The following is a 19,626-nucleotide window of genomic DNA, read 5'->3' as shown; positions in this document are numbered from 1 at the left end:
CTAAATACCGTTTCATTCCACTTATTTACAAAATGTGTTTTTTTTTTTTTTGTAAGTTATCGTTCATTCATTCCATCATTATGCTTTATAGTTGTTTTGTCATAGTATTTTGAGCAAAATGTTGTAGTTAGGCAAAGGGTGTACTTGCATTCAAAAGTAATAGAAAGGGGGTACTTAAGCCAAAAAGGTTTGAGAACCACTAACTTAGGGCATCCAATTTGGCACACAGCAGGAAGCTTAAAAACTCAGAATGTGGAAATTACCAAATTATTCATTTGCCGATATCTACGAATTAATACACAAATTCAATGAAATTCTACAATGTTAGCAGAGCTCACATGCCCACATCCCCCCCACACACACACCAAAATTGTTAAATTAACAACATTTTTCACAAATCCTGCAATTTCCTTCAAATTATTCCACAAAATCTCCCCAAAATACATAAAAATTGGTCACAAAATCAAATAAATTCAAAGTGAATATCCTGCAGGGACTGAAATATTTGATATTTTATGTGCCGCACATATTTTATCATTTATTTACACGTGAAAGTGTAAACTAGAGCACAACAATAATGATTTACTCATTTTTCTGCCTAAAATCTCCGTATTTGACCCCTAATCTAAAATGAGTTTGACACCCCTGAATTACAGGATGAAACACTTTGACAATGTGGTAGTCATGGTATTCTAATGCTGAATCTTATGTTCAGGAGACTGAAATAACAAAATCCCGAATAAACCTTATTTGAAACGTTGTCTAAAATCTCATATTTTTTTTAGAATTTTAAGACAAAAAAATATTGTCTTTAGTTTTTATTTTGAAAGGTTTTATGATCTGGGGGAACATATGGTGTAGTTATGCACATTGGGAGGAAAAACTGGTAAAAATCTGTGCGTGAAAACATTCAAAGGCTGGAATTCAACTCATCTTAAAGCTGAGATTCATACACGTCCAAGAGCTTCTGAACTAATGTATCCTTCATGGCGCTGCTTTATATGGGCAACAATTTGATATCTGATGTTAAAGCTGAGCGGCTCGTGGGGGGGGGGAATCAATTTCCGTCTCCCGGGTGGTTTCCGTTCTGATATATCGCTTGTTATTGTGTCGAGCCAGGAGTGGAAGATTAATTTCTCTCTTTATGAGCACCGAGACTGAGACGTTTTATCTAAGGTGCTTGTGACAAGTACAAATGTTCTGATGGGTATTAAAGTGGTCGGGATCCTGTGAATGTAGTTTTTTTTTTTTTTTTTTCTGTCTTGCTGCTTTCTTCTGACATTTGCCTTGAATGGATAGCAGAGAGACGGTGTGTGTGTCCTGTCCTTGATGATGATAAACTCTTCTCATGACTAAAGAAAAAACAATGTTAAACATACTGTTGATAGTTTAAATAACCCGTTTATCCAAAGGTCTAACAGAATGCAGGGCTGAGATGAATACATAGTTTTTATGGCTGATAGATGCTGCAATAAGGAGATGAAACGCAAACATTTTCATATCAAATCTAAATTCTGTGTGAGATGTTTGTTTTAGTTGTCCGTGTGATAGATGTTGTCCTTGACGTGGCCTCTATTTTGTCTCGTGTGTGTGTGTGTTGCCTCAGCATAAATTTAAAGGCTTTTGGGGTCATGAGTGCAGTGGATTATCTGATTGCTATTGAATTTCAGATATTGTGCTTTGCTATTTGAACCATTTGAACTGTGAAACAAATTCAATCACTTCTGTGCAGATACCTGCTGACTTTACACTTGTCAAACAAATGCAACAAGACATTATTATAAGGCTTTCAATTTTACATTTCAAAATTTCTGTGTCCTGTTGCACTTATCTGTTTTTTCTGTCTCATCATTTTTCTGTTTTGATAATTTTACACAATCGTACTAAACTTGTTAAATGGGGTTGATAGTCAACTACTGTTGTGAATTTTATCTTGATAAATCTTTGTAATATGACTGACTTTACCTTCTGAAACCATTGGTCCAATGTTTAGATTAAAGGGCACATGTTACGCTAAAACAACTTTTGTGCTTTAAACATCATAAAGTGCTATGTGGGCTTCATACACATGCCCAAAGTGTTTTTTTTTTTTAATTCAATCAATCGTTAGAGTGATTTACTCCTTTCTTACTGCAGGATGAGCCCAAACACCTCGCTCCAATTTGATGATGCGTTCCCACTTTGATGACAAATTTAACACTGCGCTGAGCTGGAGAAGCCACGCCTCCAGGAAGCTCTCTGCCGTGATTGACATGTAAACAGACACGGTGAGCATTTCAGCGTCCTTCGTGCAGTGCTATGTATTTTCTACAGTCTATGTATGTACTGGAGAACACCCCGCCCCCACGCTCTGTCTCGTGTTTATAAAGCAGCATGAACTCGGCTACGGAGTGGGTGGGAGGAGGGCGAGCCATCCCCTGTGAGGAGAGGACACGCCCACTCATGAATATGCATAAGTAGGACGCAAATCAGCCTGTTTGTGTAGAGTTCCTGAGAAAGTCACTGTTTTTCCCAAAACAGGCGGGTTAGGGAAAATAAACCTCAAATACTATGTTTTTGGGGTTCTTAGAACAAATGGAGATGGGTGAAAAATAGCATAATATGGACCTTTAAGCAAATGTACAATTGTAGCAAACTGCAGCACATCATATCTGTTATATCCAATCCCTTAACCATTTTAGATATTTGGCATGATTTTGGGAAGTTTAGTCATCTCTAATGATGACATCTGATTAGGTAAAGCTGATTATACGGAAATATTTAAACTAACGAAAAATCAAAGGCTCTAATTAAGCTGATTGATGTTGGAAAAATATGTAGAAAATTAATTTCCCCTCTTAATATATTTGGGAAAGACATATTAGAAAATATTGGATGTTGAAATGTGTGCATACTTTACCAAACTTGAGAGAGAAATGCTTCCACAGGCAGTGAAATGTAATGTGTGAATATTGTGCATGCAGTTGGTTTATTAGAGCATCGTCGATGCCGCAGGGACTGAGTTTGACCGTTTCTAGAGAACCTTGTGGTCTGCAAAGCGTTAGATTTTTCTCATGAATAATATATTCACAGATGCGTCTCGCAGAGTGAGAGTGTTCAAAGAGGCTTGACTTTCACACATCTCTGCTGGAACTAGGCTGAATAAAGGGCTTGTTTTCAGCCATCATCGACTGTGGGAGGAAAGATGGGGAGATTTTCTTCAATTTTTGGCTTCTTTCTCACGTTTCTAGAATTTGTTTTTCGAATAGGCTGCATTAAAGGAAGATTGTGTTTTTTTTAAAAAAAAGAAAAATTATATTCTAATTTAGATAGAAGAAATTACAAACAAAAACCAGATTATATTTGCATAATATTCCTTCTGTTTTAGGACTTTATGTTTTTTTCCTGACAGAATGTTATTGAAGGGAAGGAATCAGCATTTCTTATCAGCAGAGGTCTTGTGTCCTTGGAAGGATATTGACCTGCAGTCATGGTAGAGATAAAGTTCAAAGACCTTACATCAGAACTAGGGATGTCCCGATACAATTGGCCAATACCGATATTGATCCGATAACAGCATGAATCATATATACTTTTATTACTTATTTTGTAGTGTGGAATGTTAGAAAAGGCTTGATCAAGTGCTCAAACACAGAACAATAGTCAGCAACAGTAGGTATGATAAAATCTGACCCATTTATTAATAACCAATTGGTTACATAAATATTAACCTTCAACATAATATCTACAGTATTCTACAATTGAATAAATATAATATATATATATCGGAGATTTTAGATGTAATCCAATAAAATCCGATATTCGTTTTCTGGCTGATGTCGGACCGATATCAATATCGGATCGAGACACCCCTAATCAGAACAAAGAAATCATAATCTCCCTTTTTTGTGAATTTGAGCCTTATATTTCGCTTCTGTGCTGTGGCGGTTTGGAATGTACTGTAATTAGACAATGAAGTTTTAAGGTTCTTGGTCAAATGTGGACAAGAAAACACAAAACCTCAGCGTGTTATTTACGGACCAAAGGTGGTAGGCAGCCGAAACCCCGACCAAAAACTGGACATCTCGCCCTGTAATCAGTGCCTCAGCCTCACACACTAACCCAGCTGGAGAAACTCTCTGTAACTGTACCTCAGACTTGTCTGAGACTCAACACCACATTGGGGCTACTTCTGTTACATTTATTTAACTCCCAACTCAGTTCAAGTGGCTCTGACCGAGACCCTATCCCACTAGAGCCTACTCCTGCTACAGTTTCTTGTCCAGGCGGGCACTCCATTGCACCCATCTTCTACCTGTACCACACAGGCTCCTCTCCCATATTCTGTAATCACTGCCTAATGTTGGAATCACTCGATTTGTGTGGATTTTAGGGCAAAATCCAGAATTACACTTAAGATTTATAGTGAAAGATACAGACTGTGTTCCAGCAACAAGACAATTCATATCAGAAATTCAGACCCTTCATGCTTGACTGATTCACGGCTCTTTTGTATTATGGGAAATTGTCTTTTGGAAATGTTCTCACTATTTCACCACCACAAATTAAGATTTTAATGAGTTCTTTATCTAGTCAGTCATTTAACAGGCAAGGCACAGATTTCCATCTGAAATGTTAAAAGGAAACTTCTGCACTTACCTCATTATCTGATGAATCTAGATCTGGAGACGAGCCCCCAACTGGTGTGGCGGTTTTGAATGGAATGAGACAGTCGTGTGTGTGTGTGTGTGTGTGTGTGTGGTGTGTGTGTGTGTGTGTGTGTGTGTGTGTGTGTGTGTGTGTGTGTGTGTGTGTGTGTGTGTGTGTGTGTGTGTGTGTGTGTGTGTGTGTGTGTGTGTGTGTGTGTGTGTGTGTGTGTGTGTGTGTGTGTGTGTGTGTGTGTGTGTGTGTGTGTGTGTGTGTGTGTGTGTGTGTTCTGTGCTCTCAGGGTTTTCTATGTTGCTGATAGTGCTAGCCATAACAATGACAGAGCCTCTGAGAAGAGACCTTGGTAAATGTTATCAGTACGATAGTATCTGGCCTGCTTCGGGCGGTGTGACCAGAACTGACCAGGAGAAATTCTGTAATCACGTATCATAATCACAATTATTTTGATCAATATTGTAATCACAATTATTTACCTTTAAACAAACATGTTTACAGTGCAAAATTAAGCTTTGAAATTAAATTTTATATATATATATCTATATATATATTCTTTTTAATTCACCCAATAATTTAGAATGTACCAAAGGATAACTCAATATACACTATTACAGAGTGCAGAGTACACATTTAAACTTACGTATTGCAGACAATCAGGGTAATTTAATCGTTGCAACCAAAATTGTGATCACAATTAAAATTTGATCAATTGTGCAGCCCTATTCTAGTGGGTGCTTTTTTTGACCAGATGGTGCAAAGTTTCTCAAATGGGGGTATGCAATGGCACTACAGGGGGTACTTAAGAGAGAGAGAGAGGAAAAATAGCAAATAAAGTTTCAGTCTTGGTCCCACCCCAGGTGTGATTATAAAAACTATAGAAATCTATTCAGCAGCCACTAAATCAGTGTTTTTCAACCTTGGGTCTAAAAAACACAGAAATAAGAGAAAGGGGGTAGTTAAGCCAAAAAAAAGATTGAGAACCACTGAGTTAATGGTCAGTGTGTGATTTTTTTTTTTTTTTTTTTTTTTTAAAAGCACAAATGGTCAACTGAGCAGGAGATGTTTGTATTTTCTGAAGCCACTGATGATGATCCTATGGTGCTGTCACTCCACTGACCAAAGACGCCCATCCTCTTGTCACTGTGTGAACAAAGTAATGAGAACTCACCCGACACCAAAGAAAAACCAACAGCCATAAATAAGGTTGTGGAAACACAAGAAAGAGATTTGGTGTTTTATACATTCCTCCAGTTCAGCACTCGTGATAAATGTTAGAGCAGCAGTCGCCCACCCTGTTGCTCTGTTGTGGCTCCCTGCAGCTCCACACAAATACAAACCCTTTAAAGAAGAAATGTTTCTTCAAATGTTTATATGCCACCTTTTTGAATTTTGAATTTCACTAGATTTTCTAACGTCAAAATTAAAATATTATTTTACGAAACACGTGATCAATAACAATCTGTTTTTTAGAGGTGGACAATTATTTTATAACCCATCCTCAGTACGGTGTTTACGATGGTCAGAGGTGAACGTAATGTATTACAAGTAATAGGGCTGAACGATTCCTCAATATTGCAATTGCTATATAAAATGTGATTATTTTTTCAAGGGCCACTTGTCATGTATTTTTCAATAAACACAAGCAATAAATCATAATATCATAATCATAATAAACAATTTCAGATTTATTTAAACTTTAAATAAATATGAAATGTACATTTTAAAGCACATTTTTAACAATATGGCATACAAAATAAATGAATAATACAAAATAAATAGTTCTAAATAAAACACTATAAATGTATAAATAAAACAGTAAAAAAAAAATACCATATAAATACATTTTTTATATTAACAAAACACTAAACCACTGTATGCCACTATGTCTTATGTATGATGGATTTTGTGCATTAGTTTAAAGTTAATTTGTTAATTATTACACATTCTGCACAAGTGCTTTTTGATAATATGTCTTGTATTATCTTCTGCACGTGTAATGATTTCCCTGATGTATTTGTCACCATCAGCTTTGAAGTATTCCCCAGACGACTGCCATGGCGAACAGTCATATTTCCTGGAAAGGTCTGAGGATACGACTGCAAAGGAAGTCCCTTGGGGCACCGCATGAGTGGAGGTAAAATACACTGCTATGATTAACGGTGTTTCTTAAAGGATCATGTCTGAAATAATTTTATTAGTGGGGAATAGATTGCCTCTATGTTAAAATGCATTATAATATGAGAATATTATCGTTGTACTTTCTTTGAGGCCTGCAGTAGTTGAAAACTTTGTCTTTTTGAAGTAGTTTATATAAGCTTTTAGCCATTAAACATATGTAATATTGTTTTATATGTAGACATTCAGCCAGTACAGTATGTGTTCGAAATCGATGTCGTCTTCACGTCAGGATCACTCTTTGTATTTCCACTTCCATAGAGAGTTAGCATTTTAATTCAATATTTATTTACATGTCATTTGGTTCCTTGAACGTCAGGACAGTATTTCTTGGATGACCAGGAACGTTACAATAGATGGATTCTATTATTTGAGAAATGGGACTTTGAAAATGTCGGTTGGTGCAGCATTTGGATGTCGCTTTGGGCAACTGTCGACTCCCAATTTAGTTTATTAAATTATTTTACTAAAACCATGATAAAGCTGTGATTACGTCAGTGATATTCAACATGTGGCTCTTTATTTCTTAATTTTAATCATTATTCCTGCAGAAAACCTTAAAATGGGGATTTAACTCCTTTTTACATTTTTTTTGGCCATTTTTCAACTTTCTTTGTCCCATTTTTGCCCCTTTTTCCAAAAAATTGACACTTATTTGTTTTTGCAGATTTGAGCATCTTTTTGCCAGTAAATATCAATTTTTCCCAATTTTTATTTGACATTTTTGCAAGTTCTTTTTCATACTTTGATCTGATTTTTGTAAAACCTTTTTTTTGTCACTTTTCATCCAAATAACCTAACTTTTGCCCAATAAATAACACTTGTTTCCTACACTTTGCCTCTTTTTGTTCCACATTTTTGTGCTTTTTCACTATTGTTTGCCATATTTTCCACGATTAAGCTGCCTTTTACCATTACATACCAGATGTTTCCTTTTTCTTGTAATTTTTTTTGCCACTCTTGACTGCTTTTGCTCCAATTTAGTCACTTTTCACTCTTTTCATGACACTTTTGGACCATTTTTGCCACTTTACTTGCACTTTACTCATCACTGTTAACTCTTTGTTTACCTTCTGCCTACAACAGCTTTGTCAAATGGCTGACTGTGATTGGCTTGATCACCATTCAGTCAATCTAATTGGAACAAGAGGTTTTCAACAATGAGTTCCTCTGTAATAAGTGAGGGGGATGAATTTTTGTTTTTATGAAAGTACGTGTGTCGCATCCCCCATGGGTGAGACGTCCATGGAAGACACCTTAAAACTGGCCTATGCTGCGCTACCATTGCAACCATCAGATGCAATGGTAGCCTCATAAATCCAGTTGGATTAAAGAGAATGGCGCACTTCCATCCAAAGTGTCAGACTCCTTGTTTACTAAACAATCTATGTTCCTATTCTCACTTATAGTCATGAGATCAAGATCACACAAGACAGAGTTCATAGGATTAGGTTTTCTTAATGTATTTGCTCATAATACTAACTCTTAAACTCGGGCTATATGAATGACTTTATGGCAGTGATTTTGATAGCATGTTACTTTATATAAAAGGCTAACATTATCTATTCATCTGAATCCAACTGAAGACAATGGAAAATGTGAATGGATATATAATCTTGCATATTAAGAAGAATCTGCTTCTGAAATGTTTATTTGAAATGACTTTTGGGACCATTGTCATTGCCTCCCAAACCTAGCTTTCCATGACGGGATCCGCAGGGTACAATAGAATCACAAAAACATCTTCTGAAGCTAATGGAATCACTAGCTTTTCTGTCATATGACCCAGACGTTTATTTGCGTGTAACGGCTTCAGTGAGTCCATTAAAGGTGCTGCACTAATGGGGGACGTGTACCAGCACAAGATACAGAAGGTTTTATGTTCTGTTAGTGTTCATATGTGCGTCTGTTGTAATGATAAACACAGTGTGGGACTTACTTTGACACCAAATAACAAAATGTATTTTCCTCATTAGGATTGAACTATGAAGAGAGAAACTTTCAGTGTTATGAAGGTGGTTTTATCCATAGCCAGTATTTTACATGATCATTATAAGAAATCGTACCTTTAAATTTTCATTATTTTCCAGCTGCTCTTGATACTACTTTACAATTTGTTTTATACCAGCTGGGAATTTCATCCTCCAGGAAACAGTGTAACTAGTACTGTTGTGAGACACTACAGCATTCAGACACTGTGTGCCTGTGGCTGTTTGCTTTTATGTACGAGAGCTCTGTCTGCCACCCAGAGGCTGCCTTTGTTCTGTCTTTGATCCATTTTGTTCTGTGGTATCAGATTGTGATTTTATAAATGACCAAACTGCGTCATGGCATGCAGGATGTAACTCTGGATTTTCATTGGCGCTTACACACAGGATTTTGAATAGGTGTGGGTTTCTTGTTGTTCTGTTGGTCTTGTTATGAACTGTCAACCTGCCAAATGTGTACCTAATCTGTTTATCTTGATCAAACATCTTAATGTTCTGTTTTTCCTATGAATAAACTGACACTTCTGTAATTTCCTTAAGTTTTTCCCATGCCATGAACTATAACTTTTGCTTACCAAATCAAACAAAATACAGTTTTTTTTTTTTTTGTTTTTGTGTTTTCACCTTTGTGCAGGTTTTTAATGTATTTAAAAGTCGGAGGCTTCCATCTCTGCTTATATTGTAGAGCCTCAGGCTCTCATTTATTGACGAGTGCAGCTTGAGGTGGACGTCATTTGTCGCTACAATACTGGAGGCTCTGTAAAAAAAAAAAAATACCACACCAAAAGCGGTGTTCATTTGTCAGCCTCAATTGACCAGATCACACCTGTTATCTCATATTCCTCCACTACATTATTTTCTAAATGTGCACCGCACCCGTAATTTGAAATCAGCACGACAGTGTTTCATAGAATTAAAAGCTGTCTACAAAGAAGCTGCTTTAAGAGTCAATCGCCTGCAGTATTAACTGACTGTGTTTAAGCTCCTATATAAAGTTTTATTTGCACAGAGAAGTAATACAAACTGAGTGAATGAAAAGCTGTATTAAAGGAGCAGTATTATGAAAAAAATCACTTTATAATGGTTTTGCTACAGTGATATACATTCCTTTAGCCTCATTCAGAGGGTCAAAGTTGGAAAAAGTTCTGTTTCCTCCCTCTCTAGTTAATCCACATTTTGTAAAAAGTCAGCTCCAAAAGGGGAAGTTGTTTTTTCTCATGTTGTGATGTCATAACGCGGAAACTCCTCCTCCTGACAATCCTGGCTCCTCCTACCCTATAAGAATGTGCTCCGCCCTCTCAAACTACCGCATAGGTAAAACAAACATAGCGAAGGCAGGTTGATTTTACAGTTAATATCACAGTTGATATATTTACGTTCAGTAGATAGATAAACCAAAGAGCCCTGACAATTAGTTTCACTTTTAGTAGCCGTTATACCACCTTGTATCGCTTTATGGGATGATCTGACGCGTTTGTGATCCAATGCGATGCAGCATTATATGACAAAACAATAGACTATCGTCTTAATTGGACTATTTCTGGGGGCATAAGAGGTAAGGAGGACAAGAAAGTGACGTAGCAGCTCATGTGAGTGTTTGAAACAGCTGACTCAGCTGATAGTTGAGTTTACTTTCCTGCGGCGCAGCGTGAGCGGTGACAATCAGTTCCATTTTTAGTAGCCGTTATACCTCCTTGTATCTCATTTATGGGATGATTAGACATGTTTGTGCGACTCAGTGGTTGGACAACACAATGGACTATCGTCTTAAATTGACTATTTCTGTGAGTTGAGAAGAAAGAAAGACTGGTAATGATTTACTGCTGCTAATGTGATAAACACACACGCTGAAGAACCGCTGAGCAGTGTGTGTTTGCGCCCACTCATTAATATTCACGAGGCCCCAAAACAGCCTGTTTTTAGAAACAGAGGCTAAAACTCCAGAAAACAGGCGAGTTTGGGAAAATAAACCTCAAATACTATGTTGTTAAGGCTCTTAGAATAAATAGAGATGGCTTAAAAATTCCATAATACTGGACTTTTAAGGGCTGGGAATGGAAAGAAACGTATAACCAAATTGTTGAAAGTGACGCTAAACATTCTTCATGAAAAGACATGCTACTGAGCATTTTAATAAAGCACATTGTTACTTAATCTGTTCTCAGCTCATGTAAATGTTGATTTATTATATCCTTTATTTAACCAGATAAAATCCTCATTGAAATTAGAGATCTCTTTTTCAAGAGGGACCTGGCATGGCAGCAGCAGACAAAGATACATTAACAATAAATACATTCATACATCAGTACATCAAGAGTCTGTTGTGATAATGAATCTTAGCTTCATACACTGATCAATGTTCTGTTATTGTTCACATTGGGTTGTGCACAGCATACAGATGTAGTGTCACATAAGACTTTTGTCTTCCATAAAACCCCAACCAGAGAAAAGAGTGTGTGATGTATGTAACATGATTTTCTTTTACTCCACATCGACTCTCCTGCTGCTGCACTCTGTGTTTATTTGATTGACAGGTGAAATCCCTGAAATCCGCTGCTGACTTGTTATTGCTCTGGGCCAGGAGCAGGTAAACTGAGTTAGCCTTCATACTCTTCCTCATCCTCCCTCACTGTCCACACTGACTTTCCTGCTCTGAATTATTGACTCGCCCGGAATCTCATGAGACTGGGGTGTTGTTCAGTGTCGGGGCAGCACAAGGCTAATGGTTCACTTCTGAAAAAAACTAGTAGCTTCTTGTTTATTGCCAGGAAGGAAATAATGCATGAATTAATGTTTTATTTCTGTTAAAAACTAAATTAAAAATCCTTTATATACGTAGTGATTCATCAGACTCAGAATAGGCTGAACCCTTAATTAATTAATTAATTAATCTAACAAATCAGAATATAACTACTAGTACATAACACTCAATACATGATGGATTTAGATCATGATAGTTCAAGTTTCAATTCACATTGGATGCCTGATTATCACTATATTATGACTTAATCAGTTTCAGTTTATTTCAAAAAACATCAAACACAAATCACAATTTAAAAATATATAACAAGACTCAATAATACACAAAAGAAATGCAAGCATTCAACAAGTACTGTACATTTGACTTGCCTTTTTTAAAAATAGTGCAATACATATTTATGTACTTTCTTTTATATACAACATTTAACAAGAACAGTGGGCTGATCCGGTCTTCTGTTTTTTCTGTGTTTTTTTTTTTTTTTTTTAAACAACCGAGTGAAGGCAGACATGATAACAAGTGGCCAAAAATGTGGCAAGAATAGTATAAAGTAACTAAAATGAGCCAAAAGCAGTCAAGAGTGGCCAAAAAATGGCCAAATAACGGGGGAACAAGGTGGTATGTAATGGTAAAGGGTAGCTTAAATGGGCAAAATGTAGGGGATAAAGGACAAAAAGAGTTTTCAAAAATGGACAAAATATAGGGGAAAAGGGGGATATTTATAGGCAAAAAATTGGTAAAGTCTGAAAAAAGTATCAAAAGGGGCAAAAACGTGACAAAGGAAGTTGCAAAATGGCCAAAGGAAATAGGTGAAAAGGGGTTCAAAAGTTTTGCCCTTTTAAGGTTTTCTGGGGGACTATAGATTAAGACAAAGAGCTACATGTTGAGCATCACTGACTTAATAGTGGCTTCTACATGGTGTCTAATGTAGTGGGCGGGTCTGGGCACAAAATGCCATGGCAGAATTTTTTACCTCTGCAGACCAATTTAAAGAAAAAGTCAAAATATTTTAATCATGTTTTAGTGTTGCAAATGTAAATAACATCCAACATAATTAAGACGCTGCATTCCAACAAAAAAGATAGATAGTAGCAAATATTTCCATACACCTGCTATAGTTTTAGTGTCTCTGAAGTGGGACGTGAGGGTGTTCTGGAAACCACAGATCAAAGCGGAGAATGTGATGTAGACATCACCGCTGAAGACAAATTCTACCTCATTGTCCAGAAACTAATGACTGCTGTACCATGTGACATCAACCTTCCAGCTTTGGCCAGTATTGTTCCTCCAAGGATGCCGTCTTTACTGACTTTAAATCAAAAGCCTGGATAAACAGCTGCTAACGCACACACGGCTCAACGGGTTGAGAAATTACCTGTTGCTTAGGAACCAACGTGGCTGCTCATGGTCTTCAAATGGAGGATATTTGTCGGGTCTTGTAAAAAGTAATGTAAATTGATTCCTTTTATGGTCATCATTTTTGCTCTGTTACTTATTATAGCATATTGTCCATTTTTTTCTTCTAAATGTGGGCATTTTTATTCAAAGGGAATACAAAGGACCTAAATGAGGGTCTTCCTTTTCTTTGGGGCCTTAATCTCTCCCTTTCAACCTGAAACACAAAGCTTACAACACAAGTTTGGACTATTAATTAATTTTCTTGGTATGACAAGTGAATTTGATACGAAATCTGGGATTTTGACTTTAAACCAGTAGCAATTAGAACTATTGCTGTATTTATTTGCTTTTTGTTTGTAAATTGATTTTAATAAAATAATAGCGAAAACAACAGTATTGTGTGTATGTGTATAGAGATAATAAACACACACAAAAAGTAGAACACAAGGATGTGTATGCACAACGTTAGTTTTGCATTTGATATTAATACAAAAGATTTTTTTTATTTTTTTATCACAGCTTATATGTTTGGAATAGTTTTCAACATTAATTTTTTGCTCTTGTGTGATCTAAAAAGTAGTGATAGCAAAAATGTTTTTAAAATACTGCTCATGTGTTTGTGTTTTCGTGAAATAAAATCTTGCATGCTCAGTTTACAGTTGAATTTTGTTTTAATTTATTGTAAATTGATTGTAAAATATATTTATTAAAAAAACAAACAAAAAACTATTTTGTGTGTGCGTATCGTATGTTTATAGACGATAAATGCACAGAAAAAGTATGTTTTGTTTTTAATATGTAAATGCAAAACATAAAAAAAAGTTTGGAGCAGTTTTCAGTTTGCGTTTTCCAAGTGTGTTTTTGTGCATGAATTGTTCCTGAACATTCTCTGCTGAACTGTGAGGTTCATAGCAAAAATAATGAAATATAACAATAACAACAAAGAAACATAAATGTTTTGCTCTTTTGTGTGATTTAAAAAAAAAAGTAGTGATAGCAAACAAAATAAAGAATACTCGTACATTTGTGTTTTAGTTCCCTTAGTCTCCTCGTCTAAAAGCTTCTAATCATTGTTTGAACATTGCCTAAAGGCAACAAAAGAGAAATGCCCTTGATTTTTGAATACCAGTGAACAAGTGTAAAACCATGGCCCACCCCCCCACCCCCACAGGTTGAAGAAAGACTGCAGACACAGTCGCCATCAGTGGGGATCAGCAGCATCAGAAGAACAGAAACACTTCAAATGAAAGAGGCATATAGTCATAAATTTTTCATCCACAACTGGCTTTGAGGCTGGATAGAGAGGGAGGGGGGCTGAAGCCAAGGATACAAACCCACAGAAGGGTGGGGGAAGGGCACTTGTAACAGAAATGATGGCAATCCTTTGTACAGGGTACCCGTGAATCCTTAAAAAGTCTTGAAAGGCATTAAATTCACAAATTAAAAAAATAAGGCCTTAATTGTCTTTAAAATGTCTTAATGGTCCATGAGTATTATGCTGTTTTTCACCCATCCTCCATTTGTTCTAAGAACCACAACAACATAGTATTTGAGGTTTATTTTCCCAAACTTGCGTGTTTTCTGGAGTTTTAGCCTCTGAAAAGTCACTTTCAGAGCACTCCATAAACACGCTTTTTGGGCCTTCATGTATATGCATGAGTGGATGTAAACACATGCACTGCTTCAGCACGTGTTGCGTTTTGTAATTCACATTCACTGAATATTGTTTGCTGATTTAGCTCATTCCTCACTTACTGCTGGGGAACAAATATAATTGCGTGCTTCAGTCAGGTCTGCGCTCCACGCACGGGCCGAGAAAGCATCATGGTTACGTGCAGCTTTCTCTGCCAATGTGTGTCTTTGTTTACATGTGTTCTGAGAGTTGATTGGCTGGGGAAAGGGTGGGCGTAAGTAGGGAAAAGACTAGTGAACAATTCTTATAATTTACGTCGGGTTTGCTTCGGACTCGGGCCTACAATTTAAGTTAACGGGTCGGTCTCGGGTCGGGCTTTACGCCCACGGGGTCAGGTCGGGCTGGATTTTTTCGGCGGTATAACAGCTACTAAAAGTGGAACTGTTGTGAGCGCCCTTTGATTTATCTATTTACTGGATTATCTACAGTATATAAAGAACGTAAAGATATTAACTGTAATATAAACCTGCCTTCTATGTTTGTTTTACCTGTGAGGTAGTTTGAGAGGGAGGAGTTCACTTTCTTGTAGGATAGGAGGAGCCAGGATTGTCAGGAGGAGGAGTTTCCACGTTATGACATCACAACATGAGAAAAATTTTAATCTTAAAAATTAAAAAAAAAAAGTAGAATAACAAGATAGGGAGGAAAAATAACTTTTTCAAATGTGGCCCTCTGAATGAGGCTAAAGGAATGTATATCACTGTAGCAAAACCAGTCATTTTATGTATCTTTGTGTTTTTAATTTGGGGGTTGCCAGTTGCACATCTGCACTAGACAATGGCAATAAAAAGTCTTAATTTTTGTTTATTTTTGTGGGGTTTTTTATTTTAATAGTTTGTATTTTTTATTTATTTATTTTCCTTTGTCTGCATATGCTTGAATTTAATTTTACTGTAGGGACCCTGTTGTAGACTTTGGATGAACAAAAAGGCTGTGGAAAATATGAAATGCTAAGCATGCAAAATTACTGAATATAATCACAGTAATTATAAAATCAAGAGGACAAAAGAGTTTGCAGTTACCCTCACAATAATGGCTGACGTGTCAAATATAGCATGGGTACAAGGTGCATCAAACACATTTTTCCATGTAAGGATAATTATTTACTACAGTGTAAATATACATATATAGATTTTTAATTAATTAAATTGCTAAAGATTTTTTTACTTAATGTGTTTTTTTTTACATTTTATATAGTGTACATTTTTTAGATAGCATTTTTGCCCATATAAAGCCAGGAACCACAAGTAAATATTCACTATGCATGGAGCTTTGTGGTAGTAAACAGTGGAATTACACATTTAAGGTTGTAATCTCATGAAGGCAAAAATCTCTTGTTTTCCCATACATAGCTTTAAAATTAGTTTACATTGTTAATCGCTAATGAAGCAGTTTGTTTTTATTCATGCACAACTATTGAAATTTCATAACACAAGATTAGTATTTTTAGCTCATGCACTCATAACATAAATATTAAATGGGCAGTTACAACTCTGCTTTTGGTAAACGTCGTCTTCTTCCCGTAAATTGCATGAAAAGCAAACATGAAATGACCGTGGCTGTAAACAGTATTTTATCAGAGGTGAATCATAAACAAGAAGCTTTTCCTGTAAAGGCATACATGGCGGGTAAAACAAGCCCGTCTTCCTATAAGTAGACTGTAGAGCTCTGCAGAACGATTGCAAATTTAATGACCGACTTTTCTGAGCACAGAGTGGATGCTAACGCTAACATGGGGCGACAGCTCCATCATTGTTTAAACAAGCCTAGTGATCCAGCAGGAGCAAGTTACAGGCACTTAAAAGATCAAGAAGAAGTGTTTTTGTTTCATTACACACACACTTGTTATGCTTTAGATTAGAGATGCACCAAAAATGAAATTATGGGCCGAAACCGAAAATAAAAAAAACCAAGGCAAAAAACCGAAGCACAGAAAGAAACTATTATGCTTACATGTCCCATTGGATTTATGAGTATAAATGTGTACAAACCTCACTCAAATTAAAACATTGCAATTGTATTAATTAAGCTTCAAAGAATAAATCAATCAAATACGAAAATATGTATTTCCCACTGACATGCCAACAATGCACAATATAAAATAAAAAGTCAAATAAAATGTGCTGTCATTAAAACACAAAGGGCTCTATTCTAAGTTAGAAAAGCTACATGCTGCGCTGTTTCTGGCTACGCCTTATGATCCTGTACTTATGTTGGTCACTGCGTGCCTTCATCCCAGTTACGCAGTCTGGGAGGAGCGACCCTGAATTGTGGGCGTTCCCAGTCAAATCTGGCCTTAAGTTCGTTCTTTGGTAGCTTAAGTTCTTTTCTACTTACGCGTTTCTGAACCTGGACCAGGTGAAACATATCGCACTAGAAGTTTGGACTCAGTTACAATATATGCAACACGGACTTATAATATTTCAAAAGAGACTCAGAAAGAATCTATTGACAAACTGACGCTGTCACGGAGGGTAGCAGGGGGTTCAATGTGTTCACATTTACACATTTAACAGTTCTACAGGGACAAAATGCTTTACATTTCATTATATTTTATCCGTTCCGTCCACTCCTTTTCCTGGGAGGGTGGTGGGTGCAGCGTTACGGAGGTGACATAGAAAGATAAATCACACTTACGTGCTCCGTCAACTCTGCTCAGAAAACGCTTTAGTGCTCGGATTTATTGAAATAGAGCTGCTCCGTGAGTATGCAGTTATTACAAGTTTCCAGACAAGCGCACGCTGACTGCAGTGTTTGCTCACGTCATTTAAACTTCCTGTTTTGGTTGACTTGTTTCTGTGAGAAAAGTGTTTCAGCCAAAAACCGAAAATACACTTTTGAGCCATTTTTGGACAAAAAATTTTCGGTGGCCGGAATCTCAGTTCATTTCTACTTTAGATAATTTTTTTGTTATCTCCTGATATTGGAAGTGTTGGACATTATTGATGTATCAGACATTAGCAAAAAATATGGGACATCTCAATTTTTTTTAATCATATTTACACGCTTGTTATGTATTTTGTTTTGCATCCGGCTACTGTATGTGATAAATGTAGGGATGAACGATTTTGGAAAATAATCTTGTTTTTTTCCTCAATATGCAATTATTTTTTTCAAGGGCCTCTTGTCATGTATTTTTCAATGAACACAAGCAATAAATCAATCTGTTTCATAATAAACAATTTCAGATTTATGTAAACTTTAAATAAATATAAAATATTTATTTTAAAGCACAGATTACAACAATAAAGCAAACAAATCTGTGGCTTTACCTGAGAAACATGTGGGCTGCACTTCTTAAACACTCTCTGAACTCAACAGGACGGGACAAGTAGAAAAAATAAGATAAAAAATTAAATAAGATTAGAAAATCACATTGATATTGCGATAATATTGCAAATGCAATTAATCATTCAGCACTAGATAAATGCATTGTTTCGTGCAGCTTGAACTGCTTTAATTTCCTCGTCTGGGATAAATTAGATTAATGTATTAAATGGATATACTAAAAATAAAGATCTATTGTATTTTTAGTTTTGGATTATGTGTTTGGTGTTACGTGATAATCTCTTTAGCCTTTCTTTTTACTAATTTCTCGTTTTCTTGGACCCGATCGGACTTTGTGACACAATGCCACAGACGATGTGTGTGTGAAATGATATCTAGAATACGTATGCAGCGGTGAGGCACAATGTTATGCATTTGCACATGAGAGTAGCACCCTTGATCCAGCCCTATGTTTCAAACAGGAGCTTGAGGTCTTCTTCGCAAAACCTGCTGATGGTCCCCCGCACCCGCTTTAAAACACGAGGTGATCACTCTTTTAAGGCGGTAGCTCCTCGTCTCTGGAATGCTCTTCCACACACTCTGCGGATGCTGGACTCTGTGGATGTTTTTAAAAGTCATCTAAAGACCCACTTTTTTATGGAGGCTTTCATGACTCACTCCTGTTTGTGAATGGACTCTTTTATACATTGTAGCATCATTGTAGTGGACTTTTATATGCATTGTGCCTTTTAACTGTAAATTGTGAAGCGCTTTGTGACCCTGGTCTGAAAAAAGCGCTATATAAATAAACTTTACTTACTTTACTTACTTATAGCGTCACAAGGGCAGTCTGGTTCTGAGCTTTGTGACCAGAGGAAGGTAGCACATTTCTTACATCCTCACTAAGAGGGATTAGGTCTTGACGGGAGAGTGGGTGTTTGTTCAGTATTCAGTGAAAGGCCATTTACTGGAGTCGCTGGCTATTTTGAGCTGCACTGTACATTATGTATAAAAGTGAGGTAACGGGCTGTATTTTCCTAAGATCTCAATGCTCTTTCACACCAGAGTAATTTAGGAAATGTGATTCAATTTAAGTTTTGATTTTCTTGAGAATTGACTGAAATGCTTGACTTTTTTCTTTGGTTTGGTTTCTCTTTTGATTTCTACTCCTAAATGTATAAAGTTCACCTTAAACTTCACTACGAAAGCTTCTTGTTTTGGATGAAATTACCTGAAATAAGCACCGACCCTGTAGAACAAGTGTCATATGAACAGATCCACTATAGCAGTGGTTCCCAAACAGGGAAACGCTTCCTTCTCGGGGTACTCAGAAAGATTTATTAATTAATTTAATAATACTCGTTCCTTTTTAGGCAATTTTTTGGACAAATTCCTCACAAGCTAACAGTGCTATTGCTCAATAAAATACAGTACTATATTTTCTTGTCATTTATTTAAACAGGATTATTTTATGCTGTATAGGCCATTTTATCACACTTCTGACAATAAGAGGCAATAATTAGCCATATTTTACAAAGGAGACCGTGTTAACTTACTATTGTAGTAAGCACATAAAAGTTGCAGTGGAATTTGAATTTGTAGATTAAGTCTTAAGTAAACAATGTTCAAGACACATTTAGGGGTTTAGGAGAGCCCGCTGTTCCACAAATGAAAAGGCAAATTAAATTATGGAGAGGGTACTT

At 36.4% G+C, this 19,626-nt stretch overlaps 1 protein-coding gene across 4 annotated transcripts in view; it reads left to right on the top strand.

Moving 5' to 3' along the window:
• ccdc33 (coiled-coil domain containing 33) overlaps positions 1 to 19,626 on the top strand; it is a 96,886-nt gene that overhangs the window by 26,856 nt on the left and 50,404 nt on the right. For all 4 annotated transcript variants that reach the window (XM_028450934.1, XM_028450930.1, XM_028450932.1 and 1 more), the window contains one exon: positions 6,672 to 6,778. The gene's annotated coding sequence lies outside the window, so the exon portion shown is untranslated. The remainder of the gene's footprint in view (positions 1 to 6,671; positions 6,779 to 19,626) is intronic.

The sequence above is a fragment of the Gouania willdenowi genome, chromosome 6 (genome assembly GCF_900634775.1).
Source record: "Gouania willdenowi chromosome 6, fGouWil2.1, whole genome shotgun sequence".
Lineage (NCBI taxonomy): Eukaryota > Metazoa > Chordata > Actinopteri > Blenniiformes > Gobiesocidae > Gouania > Gouania willdenowi.
This window is presented reverse-complemented; position numbering and strand designations above follow the sequence as displayed.